Here is a 21,021-nt window from a genome sequence, read left to right as displayed (position 1 = left end):
AGTTCCCGGCGAGCCATGTATACAGCAAAGTCATTAATGCCGGTATGGTTCAGAGCAGAGGGCTGCGCTGCTTGCATTCTAAGAGGATGTGTGTGTGGTTGAGGTTCCTGCAGGGGGGTGACACTACATGGATAAATCCCAGGGTAATTCTGAGCAGATGGATGCTTCATACCATTTTCTTCAAAGGTAGTATGGCTCTTGACACGAGCTGGAGTGGAGCTCAGTCCATCAATGGCTGTACGAATGGGATTCAGTTCGTTGTCCTGGAGTGGTGGAGCATGAGAGAAATCGCGTGGCCGACTGGAGGTGATATGGGACTCAAGGCCGGGCAACGACAGCTGACTAGAGTGCATTCTTGAGTGACACTCAACATAATCATTTGTTCTTTTTTCTGTGGAGTCAGGGGGAATTCCTATGATGTCCGCTGCCCTGAGATCTTGTTTAGAGCCGAGTTCTGCTACGGCTGATTCCAAAACCTCCGCCTCAGCTAAAGCCGCTGCATCTTCTTTCTCTTGCTTCAGTGTGGCCAGAGCAGCCTCCATGCGTGCCTCTTCTACTCTCAACTGGGCTTTTTCCACCATGAGTTCAGTTTCTTTTTTGACAAAGGTGGAGCGAGCACGCACTGCTTCAGCTCTTGCGCGTGCTTTAGCAGCTGCTAGGCTTGCTGAAGACTTGCAGGAGCTGTTAGAAGAACTAGCAACAGATCTGGTCACATATGATTTCACAGATGTTCCTGGAGATCTAGTCTTCTGTTGATCTTCTGTATCTGGCTTATTGTCCATGATGACTATTCGGCATGCAAGGTAAAACTAAACGAGGCAGGAAGACTAATGAGCGTTAGCGGTCTCTGCTATCCAGACTTACTGTATTATCCCAGGTGTGATGCTGTTTTTTCACTATTCTGTCCCCTGCGTGCGTGGTTCTGGTACACGAAGTGACAGATAGCTAAACATATGCCGTAAGCACTGAAAGCGTTGAATGATGAGTCAGGCGTGAAAGTAAAGTTGAGGGCTGTTTACTTGTTTGTCTTCATCAACGTACAACTTACAGTGATTTCCCAGAACTTGTGAAACTACAAAAAATACAAAAAGAAATATGCTCAATAAAGAATTATGCATTTGCTTCACATGGCGAACAGATCTAGGCATTTATATATACATCTCTCCAAATATGCATAAAATCAATAAAATATACAACACTCACTACTTATAAAGATGAAATACAATTCAAACTTACAAACAAAGCTTCTCCATGGCATAACACAGGTGGATGCTTAAGGATTAAACAGGGAGACTTCTGGTACGCCTCATTGTGCAAATCCCAATACTAAAATGGCTTCCTGCATTACCCCACTCATGTGACTGTAAACATCCAATAGGAAACTCTTCCTGTATCACCCCACTCATGTGACTCTAAACATCCAATAGGAATACAAGCCAAACCACATAAAAATTCACTTGACCGCAGTCTCCAAGCTAACCACTAGGAGATGCTAAAATTCTCAATGTGCACATAACATTACAGAACCTGTGCAGGTCTGAGATCAGCAGCTTTCTGAAACACTAAACTAAGGTACTGTTAATGCTGATATTTAGTGACACAGTTACATGGGTGATTAATCCTTTGACTTTTTGTCTTTAAATGTATCAATGAAAACAGCTGCAGCTTTCACTGACAGCACATGTGGTACTTGAACCTTTGTACTGTTTTCATCTGTTTTTGCAGTTAACATGTTGGATGATCTGTCTGCTGTCACTGGATGGTGCTGAGTAGTGATGTGACGTTCTGTATAGAGGCTTCAAAGCTTGTGTCGAGTAATTGAGAGGGCATTTCCGCGATGCGCGTAACGAGGCTTGCTTCATTTATGGGAGGAGCTGAAAATGATGACATCCGAAGCCTCGCTGCCCGGCTGTACCACATCACTGGTTCAGGAAGCTATGACAGCGATATAAACCCCTCAGACTTCATTCAAAATGTAGGTGTTTGATGGAGAGTTGCGGTTAGTGAGAGTTTGGAGACAGTTTGGAGAGAGTTTGGAGGTTTAGGAGAGAAAGTCAGGAGAGAATGGAGCCAGCTAAGAAGAGGAGGATGTCCTCCCCTGTGTGGGAACATTTTGATCTTATTCCTCCCAACAAGGTATGTAAATTTCTACAGAAGATGTATTTTCATAATACTGATGGTGCAATACAATTTATGTTAAGCTGTCTTTACTTTTGTACAAGGTGAAGTGTTTGCTATGTGCCAGAGAGCTGAGATATAACAACAGCACCTCATCCATGCTTAGGCACTACAGAGCTTTGCATGAGAATAAGGTGAACACCAATTGTGGAGCAAGACCAGGTGAGCCATCAAATGCCATGATAATATAGCATGCCGTAATGTTACTAAACTATATAACAATATTATACAACTGTAATAAGTTAAGTGTGTGATATTTTTTATTTGTGCTCAAATAGATGAAGACCTGGTTAGCATGGTGATTGAGTACTCCCAGCCATTTAGCATTGTGGAGGACAAAGGATTTAAAAGATTTGTTAAATCATTAAATCCTAGCTATGTTCTCCCCACTAAAAAGGTCATAACAGCAGTGAAAATTTAGTTTTTACAGAATAAAATGTGAACAGGCAGGACTGAGGCTCAAAGCCTAGCTACATGCTGCTTCACAGCCATGTCGTACTTTTAAACAACATGTTTTTTCTTTCCTTTAGGCCCTGAAAGTCATGGTGGAGGCCAGGTACCAGGAGATGAAGGAAAGCTAAGGCCAGCATTGAGAAGGCAGCAGCTGTGAGTCTGACATCAGATATGTGGACCTCCATCAACACAGAGGCCTATCTTGCAGTCACCTGCCATTTTGCTGATGAGTCCAGCACATTGTTTTAGGAGTGCAATATTTTCCTAATGCACACACTGCAGAAAATATTGCACAAGTGAAAGGCTCACTCATGACAGAATGGGCTATTACTGACAAAGTCACATGCCTAGTAACAGATGGAGCTGCCAATATGGAGGCTTGTGCAAGGGAGCTATAACCCAAACATGCCATATGCATAGCTCACACCCTGAACTTGAAGTGGTGAAGAAGGCCCTTGACCAGACCCCTGAGGTCTCTGACATCCGCGCCAAGTCCAGGAAGATCGTGGGATATTTCAGGAGCAGTACCACTGCAAAGGTAAGTTCTTAAGTGGCTTAATTACAGTTTCTTAAATGCTACTTAAGTGTATAGTTCTGCTCCCTTGACAATCTAATGTATGCTTCTTTAATTGTATTTTGTAAGGAGAGGCTTTCAGTGGTGCAGGAACAACTAAGGAAGCCTCAACTCAGGTGGGATGTCTGTTGTGAGACATCCCACCTGTTTCATCTGAGGAATTTGGTATAATTTCAGAGTGTCTGATTGTCCTAGCACCATTTAACGATATAACCACTGAGCTCTCTCAGGAAAAAAGGGTGTCTGGGTCAAAGGTCATACCTTTGCTCACTATGCTGGATCATTGCCTCAATGAACAAATGGAAAAATCACCATCCATTGGGTCTCCTCTGGCTCAGAAGCTGAGGATGCTATTGAGAGAGAAGCTGGATAAAATACAAACCATGTGTAAGGGGCTACTAGCCCCGCTATATAGGGGCGAAGAGGCGCACAGGTTGCCCTGAACGACTAGTGGGTGGTGGGATCTGAGTCTGTGACCCCCCCCCCCCCCCCAGTACAGTTGACCCTGATACTTACTTCTGTAAGAATGGTTTTAGCTGTCTGGCTGATACGGGCACAGAAGAGGGGCTCCAGGATTCAATCTTGAGAAACGATGCCTGCCTGGAGTATACTATACTATCAGACACAAACACAGCCTAGCCTACCTTTCCTCTGATTTTCTGTACCCCAACCAGATAGCTTGGGTGCCCCTACTCCAAGGCAACTTGGGTTAGACAAAAATATGAAACGGTCTCTTCTAAGCAATGTTAAACTTTAATTTGCTCAGATGGCCCTTTGAACTTTACCATCCATCAGTTATGATGGGCCCTGAAATCATGGATGGCAAGAAACAAAAATGCAAAAGAAATAAAAAGAAATCAGGTTCAACGAATGAAACAGGCAATTGTGATCCCACTGTTGTAAAACCCTGGGTTTACACTAGCCACAGACGGGGATCCAAAAAAAAAAAAAAAAAAATCACGATACAAATAAAATAATGAAACAAAGAAATTCTCTTCTCCAGAATTATTAACACTGTATCACAAACATGACACAATTTACAATGTTCACAGGGTAATAGTCCCAGTTCCTACGAGTCAGTCCCAACAAAATGTCCTTTGAACATGCAACCATATACAGTCTTTTTTGAGGTGTAACTGTAGTGAACAGGAGCTGACTGCAGGGTCCCAGTCCATTAAGCTGACCAAAGTTACAGCAGTGGGAGTGAGCAGTCCAGTTTCAGGTTCACGAAAGCAAGGAAAATAGAAACCATACCTTTGTCTCTCGGCGACAGTGCGTGGGAAAAGCACTGGGCTACCAAAGGGCTACACTTTCACATACAGCGTAACCAAGGACGTCGTCTGGATGGCAGGGTAACCTATTCCTCGGGGACCCACTTTGTCCTTGATGTCGGGTCCGTAGAATACATCCAACCTCAGGCTAGCAACGGGCAACATTAAGTGTTGTGACTTAACAATATTTCAAATTAATACAGGCAATCCATCATAAAGCAATCATAGATCTAGCCATTACAAATAAAAATCCACCAAGAGGGATGGCAAAACAAGTGATTAAACTCACGAGCTTCATTAAACCAGCCTCACCTTCTGAGGAGGTTCAAAGAGCAGTAGAGAGGAATACAGAACAGTGGTTAGAGAACAACCTGCTGGCGCTGCAAGAACATTACATCAGCGTGATTACAAACTACGCTAACCTTTCTTTTAATGAAAATGCTCTCCGAATAGCAATTGCTTGGGCAGGAAAAAGATATAAGGCTAGATTCTCTCAATCTACTGTGGAAACCATACAGAACTTCTTTTCAGGGGAGGGAGAATCACCTGATAGGTCAGTTTATGTAGAATCATCCCCCGAGATATCACTGGAGGGAACATCGACATCAGATTTTGACATAGACAGTGAAGGAGATTTTCCACCATTGCAAAGATCAGAACAAGAACATCACCCATCCCTCTACCCCAAAGTGATAGTTGGGAAGCAGACCAGATCAATGGCTGCGGCCTTAAATGACAGAGGGAGGAATAGCCACGGCCCAGAGAGGGTCCATCCACCCCCACGGGACTCTCAATCCACTCCGTTTGGAGAGGAATTAACAATAGACCCTCATATGAATAGACCACTAGAGGGGACCCGTAATCGGACCCTCTCCCCTATAACACCAATACCCACATTTGTGGAAAATAACTCGGCTGCACCCACTCAGGTCCATTTGGGGACACGTGAAGCTAATGTAAGTCAAAAGGGGTCTGCCTCTCCGCCCCACAGCCTTCACAACAAGGATGTGCGGGCGAGGGAGACCGACAACATAGGGAGAAAGAAAACAGACCCCCCTTTCGAACATCTGAAGGTGACTTCACAGAAGGTAATGTTAATCGGATCGAAACAGCTGGCAAATTTAACAAAAGTGAGGGCAGTTTAAGAACAAATAAACATTATTCTAGACCCACAAAATTGACCAGTGTATCTCTTCACCAGCCTACACAGGCAAGGAGCAATGTGGTGGTCTCTCAGAATGACCTGGGCTTACAAATTCATGGCTTTGAACAGGAGAGTAACACTCATCTCTTATTCTACTGCTACGGCAGCAAAATACAGGTTGCAAGCTGAAGGGAGTGCCGCTGTAATGGACACAAGAACAGGGGAGCGAGACACAGCTAAAAGAGTAGCGGGAAATAACAGCATGATGATGCAGGGCCCGGTCAAGCGCAATAATGCCGACTGTGGGACGCAGACGACCTCATCTGACCCTAAAATTACTCCCTAAATGTGTCAGCGGCAACCTCACATCAAAAACGAAATAACTCAAAACAAATGACAGAGAGAGAGAAAGACAAATATGTACATTTTCCCAATACCCATAAGGGGAGAAAGATTATGGACTGGCAATTCAGATGTAACAAACCAATTTGGTTCCTGGGGGACTCTAATCTGTATCGTATGTCGCCACATTGCTCAGGTGAGATTCAGGTCGACAGTTATCCAGGAGCGTCGTTTTATCATTTTAACCAGATCCTGGAAAAAACCCCTCCGCGTGCACTGGTGAAGCTGGTGGTGGTGTCGGTAGGTATCAATAACAGAGACCAGGACCCTCATAAAACGTCCATAAAACAGCTTAGAATGCTCTACAGGAAGGCTCAGTCTGTCTTCCCCAATGCAAACATTTACTTCCCATTGATTAATTATTCACACTTCTTACCTCGGGAACAGAAACAGTATTTAGACATTGTGAATGAGTTTGCGCTAAAGCGCTTGCCTGTGATAAGCCATATAGCCGAGAACCAATTCCATACGGTCACAGATAACATCCACTGGACTCAGGAAACGGCGGGGCGAATATTCAAGCAGTGGTGCAGCGAGTTGCAATTGGATTTTTAACTCATACTGAACCTAATATAGGGGATCTCCCTTCAGATTCTACTCGGGATCACTGTAAGGAGAAGCAGGCCTCCATCTTCCATTTACAGTCTCTCACTGATCCACTTAATAGAATTCAATTGGATTTTCATTTGCCCACAGATGGGTTGCATGATTTGAAATCCTCTAGACACACTTGGCGTGCTGAGGAGAGTAATATATTAAATTGATCAACTCTATTCCAACCCACTATGAGACAAATAGAATTTTAGAGAAAGGGCTTTCTTATATTCCAGCCCCAAGTACGCTAGACAGGGAGGATTTATGGAGGGATATTTCCTTATATCATAGGAGGATTAAACTCTTGGATTACTTTGGGGAGGATAAAAAGGATGGGGACTATGGGGCTTTTCTTGCGCTACCATCTAATTGGGAACCTACTTGGGGCCAGTTGGATGAGAGAGTGAGGAAGCTAATTGAAGCCGATTCGCGTGACTCTGCAGGATTCCGACAGTGGACAAGGCGTACAGACGGTGCTGGAAGAGAGGAGATGGAACTGATTAGGGAACTTCAACAAAATAAAAACATTATCTTTAAACCAGCGGATAAGGGCTCAAAGATTGTGATTTTGGACAAACATCAATATATTTTGGAAGCTAATAGACAGTTAGCTAATGCAAAATATTACAGATCTATTGAGAATAGCATTCAGCAAAATACACAAATTCAGGTCCGCAGTATTGTGAGTAAATTATATAGTAGAAAATACATTACTGCAAAACAAAGAGACTTCTTATATGGCCCGGATGAACCCCAAAATAGGCAGTTTTACCTCCCTTCTACCTCCCGAAGATCCACAAAGACCGCAGATGTGGACAGTACCAAATGTGATCCCGCCGAGAAGGCCCATTGTATCGGAGTGTAGCAGCGCGACTTATAATATCTCCCTCTATATAGATCGATTTTTGGGACCTCTCTTTTGTAAACATCCTAGCTATCTGAAAGATACATATCACTTTTTGGAACTTATTAAACCAATACGATTACCGATAAATATGCAATTGTTCACAATTGATATTGAAAGTCTCTACACGAATATCAATACAGAATTAGGCCGAAGAACAATAAAAAACATTTTGGAACAGCATCCGGACCCTAAGAGACCGGATGAAGAACTTTTGCAGTTGTTGGAAATCTGTTTAAGATGCAATGACTTTGAATTTGCGGGGAGACAGTACTTACAGGTTCAGGGTACAGCTATGGGGCACAGATATGCCCCTTCCTATGGTCCCATGGTGAGAAAAAATTCACTGAATTTATTGACATCCTCAACAATCACCACCCCTCTATCAAAGTCAAATATGAAATGCATCCGGTACAGGGGAACTTCCTGGACACGACAGTGTTCTTGGAACAATTGGACCAAAATCTGAAAAAAAATTTCTACTAAGGTTTACTATAAACCTACAGACTGTCATGCTCTTCTACACAAGAGTAGCTATCATCCTAAACACACCGTCAAGGGCATCATAAAATCGCAAATCATCAGATTCTATAGAATATCCTCAAAGGAGTCAGATCTTCAGGACTCAATTAGTGTATTATTCCGGAGCCTCAGAAAGAGGCTTACTCTAGTAGGTTTCTCAGAGCAATTAAAAGTAGCACACTTGCAGGACTCAATCCTAACATAATGAATATAGGTGAAGTCTCAAATGATTCAGGGGGAAATCGGACTCAAAATCAGGTACAACTGGGGGAACCGAACAGACTTATGCCACTGGTAACCACTTACTCGCACTCCTACCTACCATTGCATCATCAACTCAAAACAAACTTTAAGAAACACACCTCCGGTTTGACACAATTCCAAAACTGTAGAGTAATCTCAGCCCATAGGAGAAATAAGAATCTAAGAGACATGCTTGTCAGGGCCAAATTACCAGAACAGATGAGGCGAATAAGATCAGCGAAACCCGACCATTGGGCCTTTAAGCTGAGACTGTTTTGTGTACAATCCTCATGGAAAAATAGGGGCACCCATTCTGCAGAGAATGACCCTTAATATGAGGAATATCATTTATTGCATCTGGTGCGAAAAATGCCGTCTACTCTATGTGGGTGAAACAGGTCAAACTTTGTTGGAGAGGTTAAAACAACATATCTATAGCATTGAGAGGAACAGACTGGGCACCCCGTTAGTATTGCATTTTCAAACACACACATTACAACATCTGAGCATAATGGGACTTCAAACCTGTGTGACGTGGACGGAGGGCCAGAGGAAGAGATATGAAAGGATATGGATCTCCAGACTGCGAACTCAACATCCACAGAGCCTGAAGGCAGCCTGAAGCGCTCCTTTTAAATTGTACTGACAATTATTGCTGTCTTTATGCAACGCTTGCCATGACAATAAAAGCTGGAGAGGTACCTATATATATATATATATATATATATATATATATATATATATATATATATATATATATATATATATATATATATATATATATATATATATATATACATACATACATACACATACATACATACATACATACATACATACATACAGTGGGGCAAAAAAGTATTTAGTCAGCCACCGATTGTGCAAGTTCCCCCACTTAAAATGATGACAGAGATCAGTAATTTGCACCAGAGGTACACTTCAACTGTGAGAGACAGAATGTGAAGAAAAAAATCCATGAATCCACATGGTAGGATTTGTAAAGAATTTATTCGTAAATCAGGGTGGAAAATAAGTATTTGGTCAATAACAAAAATACAACTCAATACTTTGTAACATAACCTTTGTTGGCAATAACAGAGGTCAAACGTTTACTATAGGTCTTTACCAGGTTTGCACACACAGTAGCTGGTATTTTGGCCCATTCCTCCATGCAGCTCTTCTCGAGAGCAGTGATGTTTTGGGGCTGTCGCCGAGCAACACGGACTTTCAACTCCCGCCACAGATTTTCTATGGGGTTGAGGTCTGGAGACTGGCTAGGCCACTCCAGGACTTTCAAATGCTTCTTACGGAGCCACTCCTTTGTTGCCCGGGCGGTGTGTTTTGGATCATTGTCATGTTGGAAGACCCAGCCTCGTTTCATCTTCAAAGTTTAGTATTTAGTATTTTAGTATTTATTTATTTATTGTCATTGTCAAGAACAATGAAATTGCGTTTGGGGCTTCCATACAACCCCCAAAAAAGAAGAAAATAATAAATACCCCTTAAAACCCAAGTGTACATATTTAACCCAGTGTGACTCCAATGCAATAAGACAATCCTTAGCAATAATGTTCGTAGAAATTCAGACAAAGACCTGAGAAACATGACAAAATACAACAATGCAACCCATTCAATATTATTGTACTGTGAGATATGATATCAGATATGATAGTTATCTATTTAAGAAAGAGGGGGGGGGGGGGGGGGCAGGAGGGGGAAGAGAATAAAGATATGATGCACCAATGCAGACCAGTTCATTGCTATTAAGAAGTTGGATATGGTTATTGTCCGTGAGAGGGGGGCAGAGAGTTCAGGAGCCTCACAGCCTGTGGATACAGGCTGTTGGCCAGTCTGGATGTTCTGGCCTGTATAGACCTGTACCTTCTCCCTGAGGGCAGCAGATGGAAAAGGTGGCGCGCAGGGTGATGTTGGTCCCGCAGGATACTGTGCACCCTCCTCAGACAGCGAGTGGGGAAGATATTACTGATCTCTGGCAGACTTGTTCCAATAATTCTGCCAGCTTCTTTCACCACCCGCTGGAGTGCTTGCTGATCGGCCTTGGTGCAGCTGGGGAACCACTCACTGATGGAAGGAGGTTTTGGCTCAAAATCTCACGATACATGGCCCCATTCATTCTGTCCTTAACACGGATCAGTCGTCCTGTCCCCTTGACAGAAAAACAGCCCCATAGCATGATGTTTCCACCCCCATGCTTCACAGTAGGTATGGTGTTCTTGGGATGCAACTCAGTATTCTTCTTCCTCCAAACACGACGAGTTGAGTTTATACCAAAAAGTTCTACTTTGGTTTCATCTGACCACATGACATTCTCCCAATCCTCTGCTGTATCATCCATGTGCTCTCTGGCAAACTTCAGACGGGCCTGGACATGCACTGGCTTCAGCAGCGGAACACGTCTGGCACTGCGGGATTTGATTCCCTGCCGTTGTAGTGTGTTACTGATGGTGACCTTTGTTACTTTGGTCCCAGCTCTCTGCAGGTCATTCACCAGGTCCCCCCGTGTGGTTCTGAGATCTTTGCTCACCGTTCTCATGATCATTTTGACCCCACGGGATGAGATCTTGCGTGGAGCCCCAGATCGAGGGAGATTATCAGTGGTCTTGTATGTCTTCCATTTTCTGATGATTGCTCCCACAGTTGATTTTTTCACACCAAGCTGCTTGCCTATTGTAGATTCACTCTTCCCAGTCTGGTGCAGGTCTACAATACTTTTCCTGGTGTCCTTCGAAAGCTCTTTGGTCTTGGCCATGGCGGCGTTTGGAGTCTGACTGTTTGAGGCTGTGGACAGGTGTCTTTTATACAGATGATGAGTTCAAACAGGTGCCATTCATACAGGTAACGAGTGGGGGACAGAAAAGCTTCTTACAGAAGACGTTACAGGTCTGTGAGAGCCAGAGATTTTCCTTGTTTGAGGTGACCAAATACTTATTTTCCACCCTAATTTACGAATAAATTCTTTACAAATCCTACCATGTGGATTCATGGATTTTTTTTTCACATTCTGTCTCTCACAGTTGAAGTGTACCTCTGGTGCAAATTACTGACCTCTGTCATCATTTTAAGTGGGGGAACTTGCACAATCGGTGGCTGACTAAATACTTTTTTGACACACAGTGTGTTGTGTGTGTGTGTGTGTGTGTGTGTGTGTGTGTGTGTGTGTGTGTGTGTGTGTGTGTGTGTGTGTGTGTGTGTGTGTGTATATGTTATCGAATACCCAATCCAATAGTGACTAGCAATGAGAAATAGTATGCTGTGGTGACGACATTGTGGTACTTCATTTCAGAGTCACATGTACAAATAATAGGTGAGGGAAGCATTCACCACAAAGAACTGTTTGCCAGAACGTTTTGGCAATTGTCTCTCACTGTGTTTGTTTTGTAATGACAACTCTCTAAGGTTCTTTTTTAAATTCATTTACAACATTTAAACTTATGGTTGACAACAGCTCATTCATTGGTGTATCCTCAATGCGACAACTCAATGACCAAGTCATCATTGTTCAGGTTTTGGTAGGAGTTTTCCTTTGCATCAACACCATGTTGATCATAACCTTTTTTATGAAGGACACCTTTTACAGAACTATGCGCTACATCTTATTTGCTGTCACATTACTGTCTGATTGTCTCATTTTAATTCTGACAGATTTGTTGCTCATCTTGACCTATTTTCATTTATCTATACAGGTGTCATTGTGCCTTATTATGTTTGCAGTGTCATCCGTGTGTAACTTTGTCACACCATTTACTTTGACAGCAATGACCCTGGAACGCTATGTGGCCATTTGTATGCCCCTGCGTCATGGAGAGCTTTGCTCCACACGCAGCGCTCTGCAGTGCATCCTCATCATTCACGGCCTCAGCTCTGTGCCCTGTATTTTGATTCTGTCTGTCTTCTTTGCATCTGTATCCTTAAGCTTCTTCACACAGTACCGGGTTTGCTTTGGGCAGACGTTCATTATACGTAGTTGGCAGGGTCATCTCAGGTCAGCTATAAGTCAGTTTTACTTCTTGATTATGTGCATTATCATTGTTTTCTCTTATATTCAAATAATGAAAGTGGCCAAAGCTGCATCAGGAGAGAACAAAAAGTCAACACATAAAGGGCTCAGAACAGTGGCTCTTCATGCTTTCCAGCTGTTGCTATGTCTCATCCAGCTGTGGTGCCCATTCATTGAAGATGCTGTCCTTCAGATTAATTTCATGTTGTATGTTAATGTACGGTACTTCAACTATATAATGTTTAGTCTTACTCCTAGATGTCTGAGTCCTCTCATTTATGGCCTCAGAGATGACAAATTTTTCCTTGCACTAAGATATCATGTCCTCTGTCACTTACACAGGAAAAAATCTGTTGGGGTTTCTAACTAACACCACATGATTCTACTAAAGAACAAGATAGGAACTGAGCTTTAATGTAATGATAAGGAACTAAGCAAGCAGTATATGCTCTATCAATTTTGTCTCCCAGCACTTGGAACTTATTATCATGACACTCAGTAATTCTTCTATGCAGAATACATTGTTTAACTATTAACGTGTAACTAGTCCACTGTAGTAAGAAAACCAGTTGATTAATTGAAGCTTTAGTAACATCAAGGCCTCTGGTACCTTAATTTTGTAACTTTTAAAATGTTGCCCAGGATCATTTAATGATGATTTCAACATTAATATTTCAGCATTTAGAACACATTCAGACTGTTTGTAGCCTGCATTTAAAAAGCACTTTGGACTACATATCATCCTGTTTAGAATTATTTTGGCCACATCTTCACTCCAACAAGATTCTGTGACATCTGTCTGACAACATGATGAATGACTGATCACGTTGTGTTTTAGCTTATAACTAGATTAACACATGGCAAATGCTTCATTGCAGGGGAGCTGGCTGACAACCTGACTTACTATCGACAGAGTCATAGAGTTAGAAGGATGTAGCTGATAAATTTTATTTAGAGATCATAATTATGATTTTCCAATAGTCACTGTCTGTATCCTTACACTGATGACTTTTTTATTGTTAAAATGCAAATGTTAAATAGAATAACAGCTTAACATCTATCTGGGACTTCAGTTTCTACAAACATAAACTTCTGCAAATTAATGTGTTCCAACATTTGCTTTAATAATGAATACAAATATAAAGAAAGGTGAGTGTCCATCAGCTGGTTCAGGAGGGTTGAGCCTTCTTTTGTTAAAGAAAACATTTCTAGCAAGTAGGCTAGGTTACCATGGCAACATGTCTTATCTATCAGTCATGGAATTAATAAGCAACATTTTCTTAATTTTTCCTTCAGTGTATCAGTTCTAATCAGCTGTTTTGCCTTATTAAGCTATGTGTTTTTTTGTGTGTGAAATTTAATCTGTTGTCATGTTTTTATTCTGACAGCAGCAGTTAACAACAACAACAACAATATTTCACAAGGGGTTATAGCAGTTTGTTTTTCTCTAAAGGGATTTAGACTCAAAACAGAAATGTGTTGATAATTAGCTGATCGTGTGATGATTAAGTGGTTCATCAATTATTTATACAGTTCCCCTGTGTTGGGTTCTAGAAGTTATACTATTGAACTATTGCTTCATTTTTATATTTTCTTAAGATGTCAACATAGTTTTAAAAACTATTATTGGCATGCACGTTATAGTTTATTAATTTGAGACTCTTAGAAAATTGTACCAATAAAATTAAGTTCACTGTATTTGTGCAACCAGAATGAAACAAATAATTTCTTTACATTCTTATCAATCTTGCAGTAAGTTATGTTTTTAGTAGCATTTGCATGTGTGTGTGTCATTCTGCCTGTAATTATGATAGCTTGAAAACTTTTGAGTGAACCTTGATTTAACTTTGAAGCGTGTAGAGTGGGATCATGTTAACAATTCAATAAAATTTGGACTACATCCAACAAGGTCTTCAATGTCAACTTAATGATATCTTGGTCAACATTTGAAAAAAAAAAAAAAGCCTTATAACTTAGAAACTATGATTGTTACAAGTGTTGTATGTATTGTCAACATAAAGAAAGTACTGTATAAAGATTTAAAAGGTCAAATGAGAATAATGCTATATAGAGCTATTTAAAACAATGTTTCTTACTGCCATTGTTTGTATTTACAACATAAAAAGACATAGGAATTATAGCTGGGGGATACCAAATATCTCACTATTTTGGACCTTTGAGCTCTTCGTCGTGGTTAAATAAGGTCAAACTTTCACGTGGTCACACTTTTATACAATGTCTTTTGTCTTTAAAACTATGTTCAAGTTCTGCTACCTTTATTTAAAGGTAGCAGAACATTTAGAAAATGATACTGGTATACAAGGATTTTTTTTTCTGTATTTCCTAAAACTGGGAACCCTGTATTTCCTTTATAGTTTATGAGCTGAGTGCACTATTACTATGTATTCTAGAAATTCTACTCAAGTCCCTCATTTGGATTTTTCAATTCATCTTGTGGTCTTTTTTCATGTCGAGCCATGAGACACACTGAGAGAGAGATACATCAACTAATAAATGTACTAGTGAATGGTCATTCTAAATGATTACATTTTCAATAAACAGAAATGAGTAATTGATTGGATTTATTGTGAATTTAATTTTTTTAAAAGATTTTTGCATTTTTATATGTCTTTGTAATCTGTGATGATGTCAGGAATGATAATACAGGACCCCAAAACCAGCAGGTAAAAATGAAGTCCAGGGTTAGGCTAACCATAACCCTAAGCATTCATTCATTGCAAGCAAGCGCAAATGTAAAAACTGAGCGAGAGGGGCTGCTATTGTGTGTGTGTGTGTATATGGATAATAGCAAACACTGAAATAATTTTTTTGCACGCAGCAATGAATTTTGTTCACTCAAATTTAGCTTTTCTTCGCTCAAAATAAATTTCTCCTCAAAATGCAACACTTGCACCTGCAAATTCTCTTTACGTGCGCTCAATTTTTTTTTAGGTGTACTCAGAATAGTGGCACAAAAATAACGCCATATTAACATGCTTAGGGTGAAAATTCTCCTTGTCACAAACCCACTGTTACGAGCAAGTCATACTGAATAATAAATTGGCTGAAAGAAAGAAAAATAACTTCATGTGAGTGCAGGCAGAGGCCAGCACGAATTCCATTTACATTGTACATGCTTCCTTTAGCCAGTAATATAAGAAGGCAAAACATACATTTTCATTGCTATGCAGATGATATAGAGCTTTATCTATCCATGAAGCCAGATGACACTCACCAATTACTTTGTCTTTTACATGTGTGTTAAAGACATAAAGGCCTGGATGACCTATATTTTCCTCCCTCTAGATTCAGATAAAACTGATTTTATTGTAATCTGTCCTAAAAATCTTAACAACATGGTGTCTAATCAGATACTCACTTTAGATGACATAACCTTGGCCTGTTTGAGCAGGATATGTCCTTCGGTGCACATATTAAACAAATATGTACAACTGCTTTATTGCATTTGCACAATATTTCTAAAATTAGAAACATCCTGTATTAGTGTGATGCTCATAGTAACTAGTTCATACGTTTATTACTTCTAGGCTAGACTATTGGAATTTTCTATTATTAGGTTTTCCTAAAATCTCCCTAAAAATCCATAATCCAAAATGCTGCAGTGAGAGTAATGATAGGGAACAGAAAGAGAGGGCATATTTATCCTATATTGGCTTTTCTTTATTGGCTCGCTGGTATATCCAGAATCATATTTAAAATCCTTCTACTCTCATGTAGGGTCAAAAATAAATTATGCCCCATCTTTTCTTAAAGACATCTTAGTGCACTAGCCCCTGAATAGAGCACTTTGCTCTGAGACTGCTGGTTTACTTTTGGTTCCTAGGCTATTAAAAAGTAGAATGGGAGCCTTCAGCTCTCAGGCCCCTCTTCTGTGGAATGAGCTTCCAGTTTGGATTTGGGAGAAAAGACACTCTCTTTAAGTTTAGGCTTAAAACTTTTCTTTTGATAAAGCTTATAGTTAGGGATTGATCAGGTGAACATGTACCCACATGTAGCTACTCTGCAATAGGCCTAGGCTGTTGGGGGGCTTTCCAATGTTGCTTTTTCATTCACAACTTTTCACTCTCTATGTAGACTGCTTTGCATTCAGTCATAGTTATTTTCATATCTACCTCTCTTCCACATCATGTTTTTTGTCCCTCTTCCTCTCCCAACCCTATGGCAGATGGCTACCATTTCTTGAGCCACAATCGCTCATAAAGTGCTTCAAGCTGACTGTTGTGGTGGCATATAAATAAAATCAAATTGAGTGAGGTTTCACTTCATTAGCTCCATTGTTAAATCCAGAATTGAACTTAAAACCCCTTTACCCATTTACAAGTAATATGAGTTAGTTAAAATGCATGCTTAATCATCCAGGTAATGAAATCCCCCCCAAAATTGCTGTCAGGGTCAGGGTTCCTGGGTTGACTCAGTGTTTTCAGTTCGTTTATGTTCCCTGTTCCACTCCTTGTGTGTGATTAGTCAGATTCAGTTCAGCTGTGTTCTCACATCTCTCATCATTATCACTCTTGTGTATTTAAGTCCTTAGTTTCTCTCTCAGTTCATCTTGTCATCATTGATTCCACATGTGTTTTTCAGTCAGTCAGTCAGTCATGTTCTGTTCATCCTGCCTATATAATAAACATCATCCTCAACCTTCAGCAACCCATGAGTCCTGCGGTTGGGTCACCTCTTCCGTCTCTCCACACTGCGATGCCCTGATAATTGCAGGTTTGGGGAAACCTGGAGTCAGCTGACACAGAGGAAGTAACTTGGAGGAGTGATTAAATATTTTTCCCACCAAAAACACAATATCCAGATGAACAGAATGTTGTTGTTTTTTTGGGGTTTTTTTTGCGATATCAGTTAGTTACCCCAAAGAAGGCACATTACAAAAATTTCAATGCAGATAAGTATATTAATGACGTAAAAGAAATTCACTGGACTGACATCTGCCTCGAGAATGACCCTGATAGGGCATTATCTATGTTTATTGAAAACTTTTGCTACCTGGCTGATAAACATGCCCCCTTAAAAAGATTTACTGTTAAAAAGAACTATGCACCTTGGTTAGATAACGAACTTAAGGTTGCAATGTCAGAGAGGGATATAGCAAAAGCAAAAGCACATAAGTCTATCAGTCCACAAGAGTGGGCAAGATATCGCGAGTTAAGAAATCAAGTAACTAAATTGAATAGGCGTAAAAAGAAAGAATATTATCAACTTAAGCTCAAAGAGGCCAATAAGGACAGCAAAAAGGTGTGGAAAGTTTTAAATAATATAATGGGTAGAGATCTTGCTCCGGTGATGCCTCACATCCACACGGGTGGTACGTTTATAAGTAAAGCCAAGGATATTGCCAATTATTTTGTGAATTATTACAGCAATAAAATAACAAATTAAAAATCTAATATGAGCAAAGGCGATCCCACCTTATCATGTCGTCTTATACAGGATGTTATCATGAATAATAAACTATGCCAATTTAAGTTTGAGGCAGTGAACGTGCAGATGGTAGAGCGCTTATTGACATCACTTCCTGACGATACATCCTCTGGTTCTGATAACATAGACAGTAAACTGCTCAAAGTCGCAGCCAAGTTTGTGTCCCTTCCTATATGTCACATATTTAATAAATCTCTGGCATGCAGCTTATTTCCATCGCAGTGGAAAGAATCGAAAATAATTCCGATTCCTAAAAACAAGAATGACATTTTTAATGGTGTCAACAGCAGACCTATCAGTCTGCTACCCATTTTAAGTAAAATTATGGAAAGGATTGTCTACGAACAAATTCAACATTATCTAATAGAAAATCAGTTACTCACTCAGTTTCAACATGCCTACAAACCTGGTTATTCCACCAGTTCAGCTCTCATTCACATGACAGATAACTGGTACAAATACCTAGATAAAGGGAATTTGGCCGGGGTGGTATTTCTGGATTTTAGTGCTGCATTTGATTTAATAAATCATGATCTACTGATAGATAAACTAAAATGTTATGGATTTTCACCAGCTGCTTTGTGCTGGATGGAAAGTTATCTGTCTGGAAGAAGGCAAAAGGTTTATTATAATGGTTATTTCTCGGAGGGCCGCGAAATGAACTGTGGTCTACCCCAAGGCAGCTGCCTCGGTCCACTTCTCTACTCAGTTTTTACAAATGATTTGCCGTATGTCCTGGATAAATCTCATCTTGTAATGTACGCTGATGATTCCACCATGTTTTATTCAGCCAGTAGCCACTCTGAATTGACAAGCGTATTACAACTAGATTTGCTGAATGTGTTTGATTGGATAAGTAAAAACAACATGATTATAAATGTGACTAAATCCAAATCCATGTTAATAGGAAGTAGAGCACGTTTAATCAACAGTCCACAACTAAATCTTTCCATAGCTGGATCGGCATTAGAACAGGTCACCCAGATTAAATTACTTGGTGTTACCATAAACCACCACCTTTCATGGTCTCAGCACATCAATTCTGTTATTAAGAAAATGGGACAGGGCATAGCTATAGCTAGGAAATGCTCCTTTTATATTACTTCTTCAGTTATGAAAGATGTCATTAACGCATTAGTATTATCTCATCTAGAGTACTGCTCAATCATCTGGTCTGCAGCTAATAAGACAGATCTGAATAGACTTCAGTTAGTCCAAAATAGGGCGGCCAGATTAGTGTTAAGGTGTTCATACTATACAAGTATTGACAAAATGCATGATAAACTTTCTTGGCTTTCTGTACAAGCTAAATTATACTATGGCTTACTTGTATTTTTAAAGAAAACAATACTGTTAAACACACCACACTTTTGTGCTCAGTTGCAGTATCCAGATGAAATTCATAATCATGCCACACGATTCTCAACCAACCACAATTTAGTAATTCCTCGTGTTAAAAGTAACTTTTTGAAAAACTCTGTTATATTCAGAGCATCGTTTCAGTGGAATAAGTTGCCTGAGGCAATAAGAGAATTGGCTTCAATTCATAATTTTAAAAATCACCTAAAAGCCTATTTAGGCAGTTTTTAATGTATTTGTAAAAATTGTAGAGGGTAATATCACTTGTAATGGAAATTGTGTATTTTGTTTGAGTGTTTTGTTTTGGTTTTCTACTTTTATATAATTTTTAATATTCACATGTTTACATTTCAGTATTGTAAAACTTTACTGTAGATCTAATTGTTGTAACATTTTATTTGGAGATATTAGATGGCTTGGGCCCCAGGAAGACTAGCAACCACTGTTGTGGAAGCTAATGGGGTTCCTTATAAATAAACAAATAAACATTTCCAAAAGTAGAATGAGAAGCAGAGGGTTCAGCTATCAAGCTTCTCCCCAGTTCATAAGTCTGGCTTTAGAAGACAAATGGTTTCTCTAATTTTATAATTAGGCTTAAAAATTACACTTTTGATAAAGCTTAAAGTTACACCTAGATTACATTGGCTTGCAAAAGTATTCGGCCCCCTTGAACTTTTCCACATTTTGAGTTTTTGCAGTGAAATTAGAAAAAAGTTGTCTCTGTCCAGATATTTATGGACTTAACTGTACATGCGATTAAATTCCGATACTCTGATTAGTGATAGAATTGAAATCGGATAATCATAAATAGACATAAAAGCAGAACTGTGAACTTGGATAAAAAGTCATATGCTAAAGTAGAGGTGAATGGTGATTGGTTGAAAAAATGACTTGAACAAATGCTGCAGTACAGTGGCTTGCAAAAGTATTCGGCCCCCTTTTGTCACATTACAGCCACAAACATGAATCGATTTTATTGGAATTTCATGTCCCAATACGGCTGTGTGCAGGCAAGAGTAGGACCCAAACGCAAACTCACAGAGACGAAAAGCAAACTCAAAAAATACAGCTTTATTGCTGGCGTGGAAGGGAAACAGAGAACAAAACTAAACTGGGAAAACTAATACTAACTCATACATGGAAACACAGGGAGAATCACACAGCTACGATGGAAGACGCGACACTGACTAAGCGAAACATGGGGCTTAAATACACTGAGGGATAACGAGGGGGAATGAGCCACAGGAGGAGAGCACAGCTGGGAGTAATTAGGCAGGACGAGACAAGGGAAGCAAAACTAGAAACATTAACATAGGACACAGACTGTGAAAGTAAAACAGGAAGCACACTGACTGAACTCAAGACATGTAAACTTAACAGACTGGGGAGACAGAACATAGGGACCTGAAACATGGGACAGAAAGACACAGTAGACACAACATGAACATAACGACGCCACAGGGGAAGAGTAAAACAAAACGCAGGAACACAGAACCTCTTTCAAAATAAAACAGGAAATATAATGAAACACAGACATGACTACATGAACTTGACAACATAAGAAACACAGACATGAAACACATGAAGGACAAGGGTGACTTAACAGGGGTTGAAAACACAAGGGGAATCTAATAAACAAATTAACTTAGATAACCTAATGAACTTAAACATAAACCATAAACATCAAAAATAAACTAAAACTTAAAACGCTGGGTCAAAAGACCCAGGATCGTGACATTCCACGTGAAAGACCAATATAAAGTGGTGTACACGTGAGAAGTGGAATGGAAATCATACATGATTCCAAACATTTTTTTTCAAATAAATAACTGAAAAGTGGGGTGTGCGTAATTATTCAGCCCCCTGACTCAATACTTTGTAGAACCACCTTTTGCTGCAATTACAGCTGCC

General features: G+C 40.1%; 1 pseudogene; it reads left to right on the top strand.

Annotated features, from left to right (window-relative positions):
• The first annotated feature begins 11,737 nt into the window (after positions 1-11,737).
• LOC106675047 (odorant receptor 131-2 pseudogene) lies at positions 11,738-12,673 on the top strand (annotated as a pseudogene).
• The last annotated feature ends 8,348 nt before the right edge of the window (positions 12,674-21,021 follow it).

The sequence above is a fragment of the Maylandia zebra genome, linkage group LG14 (assembly GCF_041146795.1).
Source record: "Maylandia zebra isolate NMK-2024a linkage group LG14, Mzebra_GT3a, whole genome shotgun sequence".
Taxonomy (NCBI): Eukaryota; Metazoa; Chordata; class Actinopteri; order Cichliformes; family Cichlidae; genus Maylandia; species Maylandia zebra.
The sequence above is the reverse complement of the archived record's forward strand: the minus strand, read 5'-3'. Positions and strand labels throughout refer to the sequence as shown.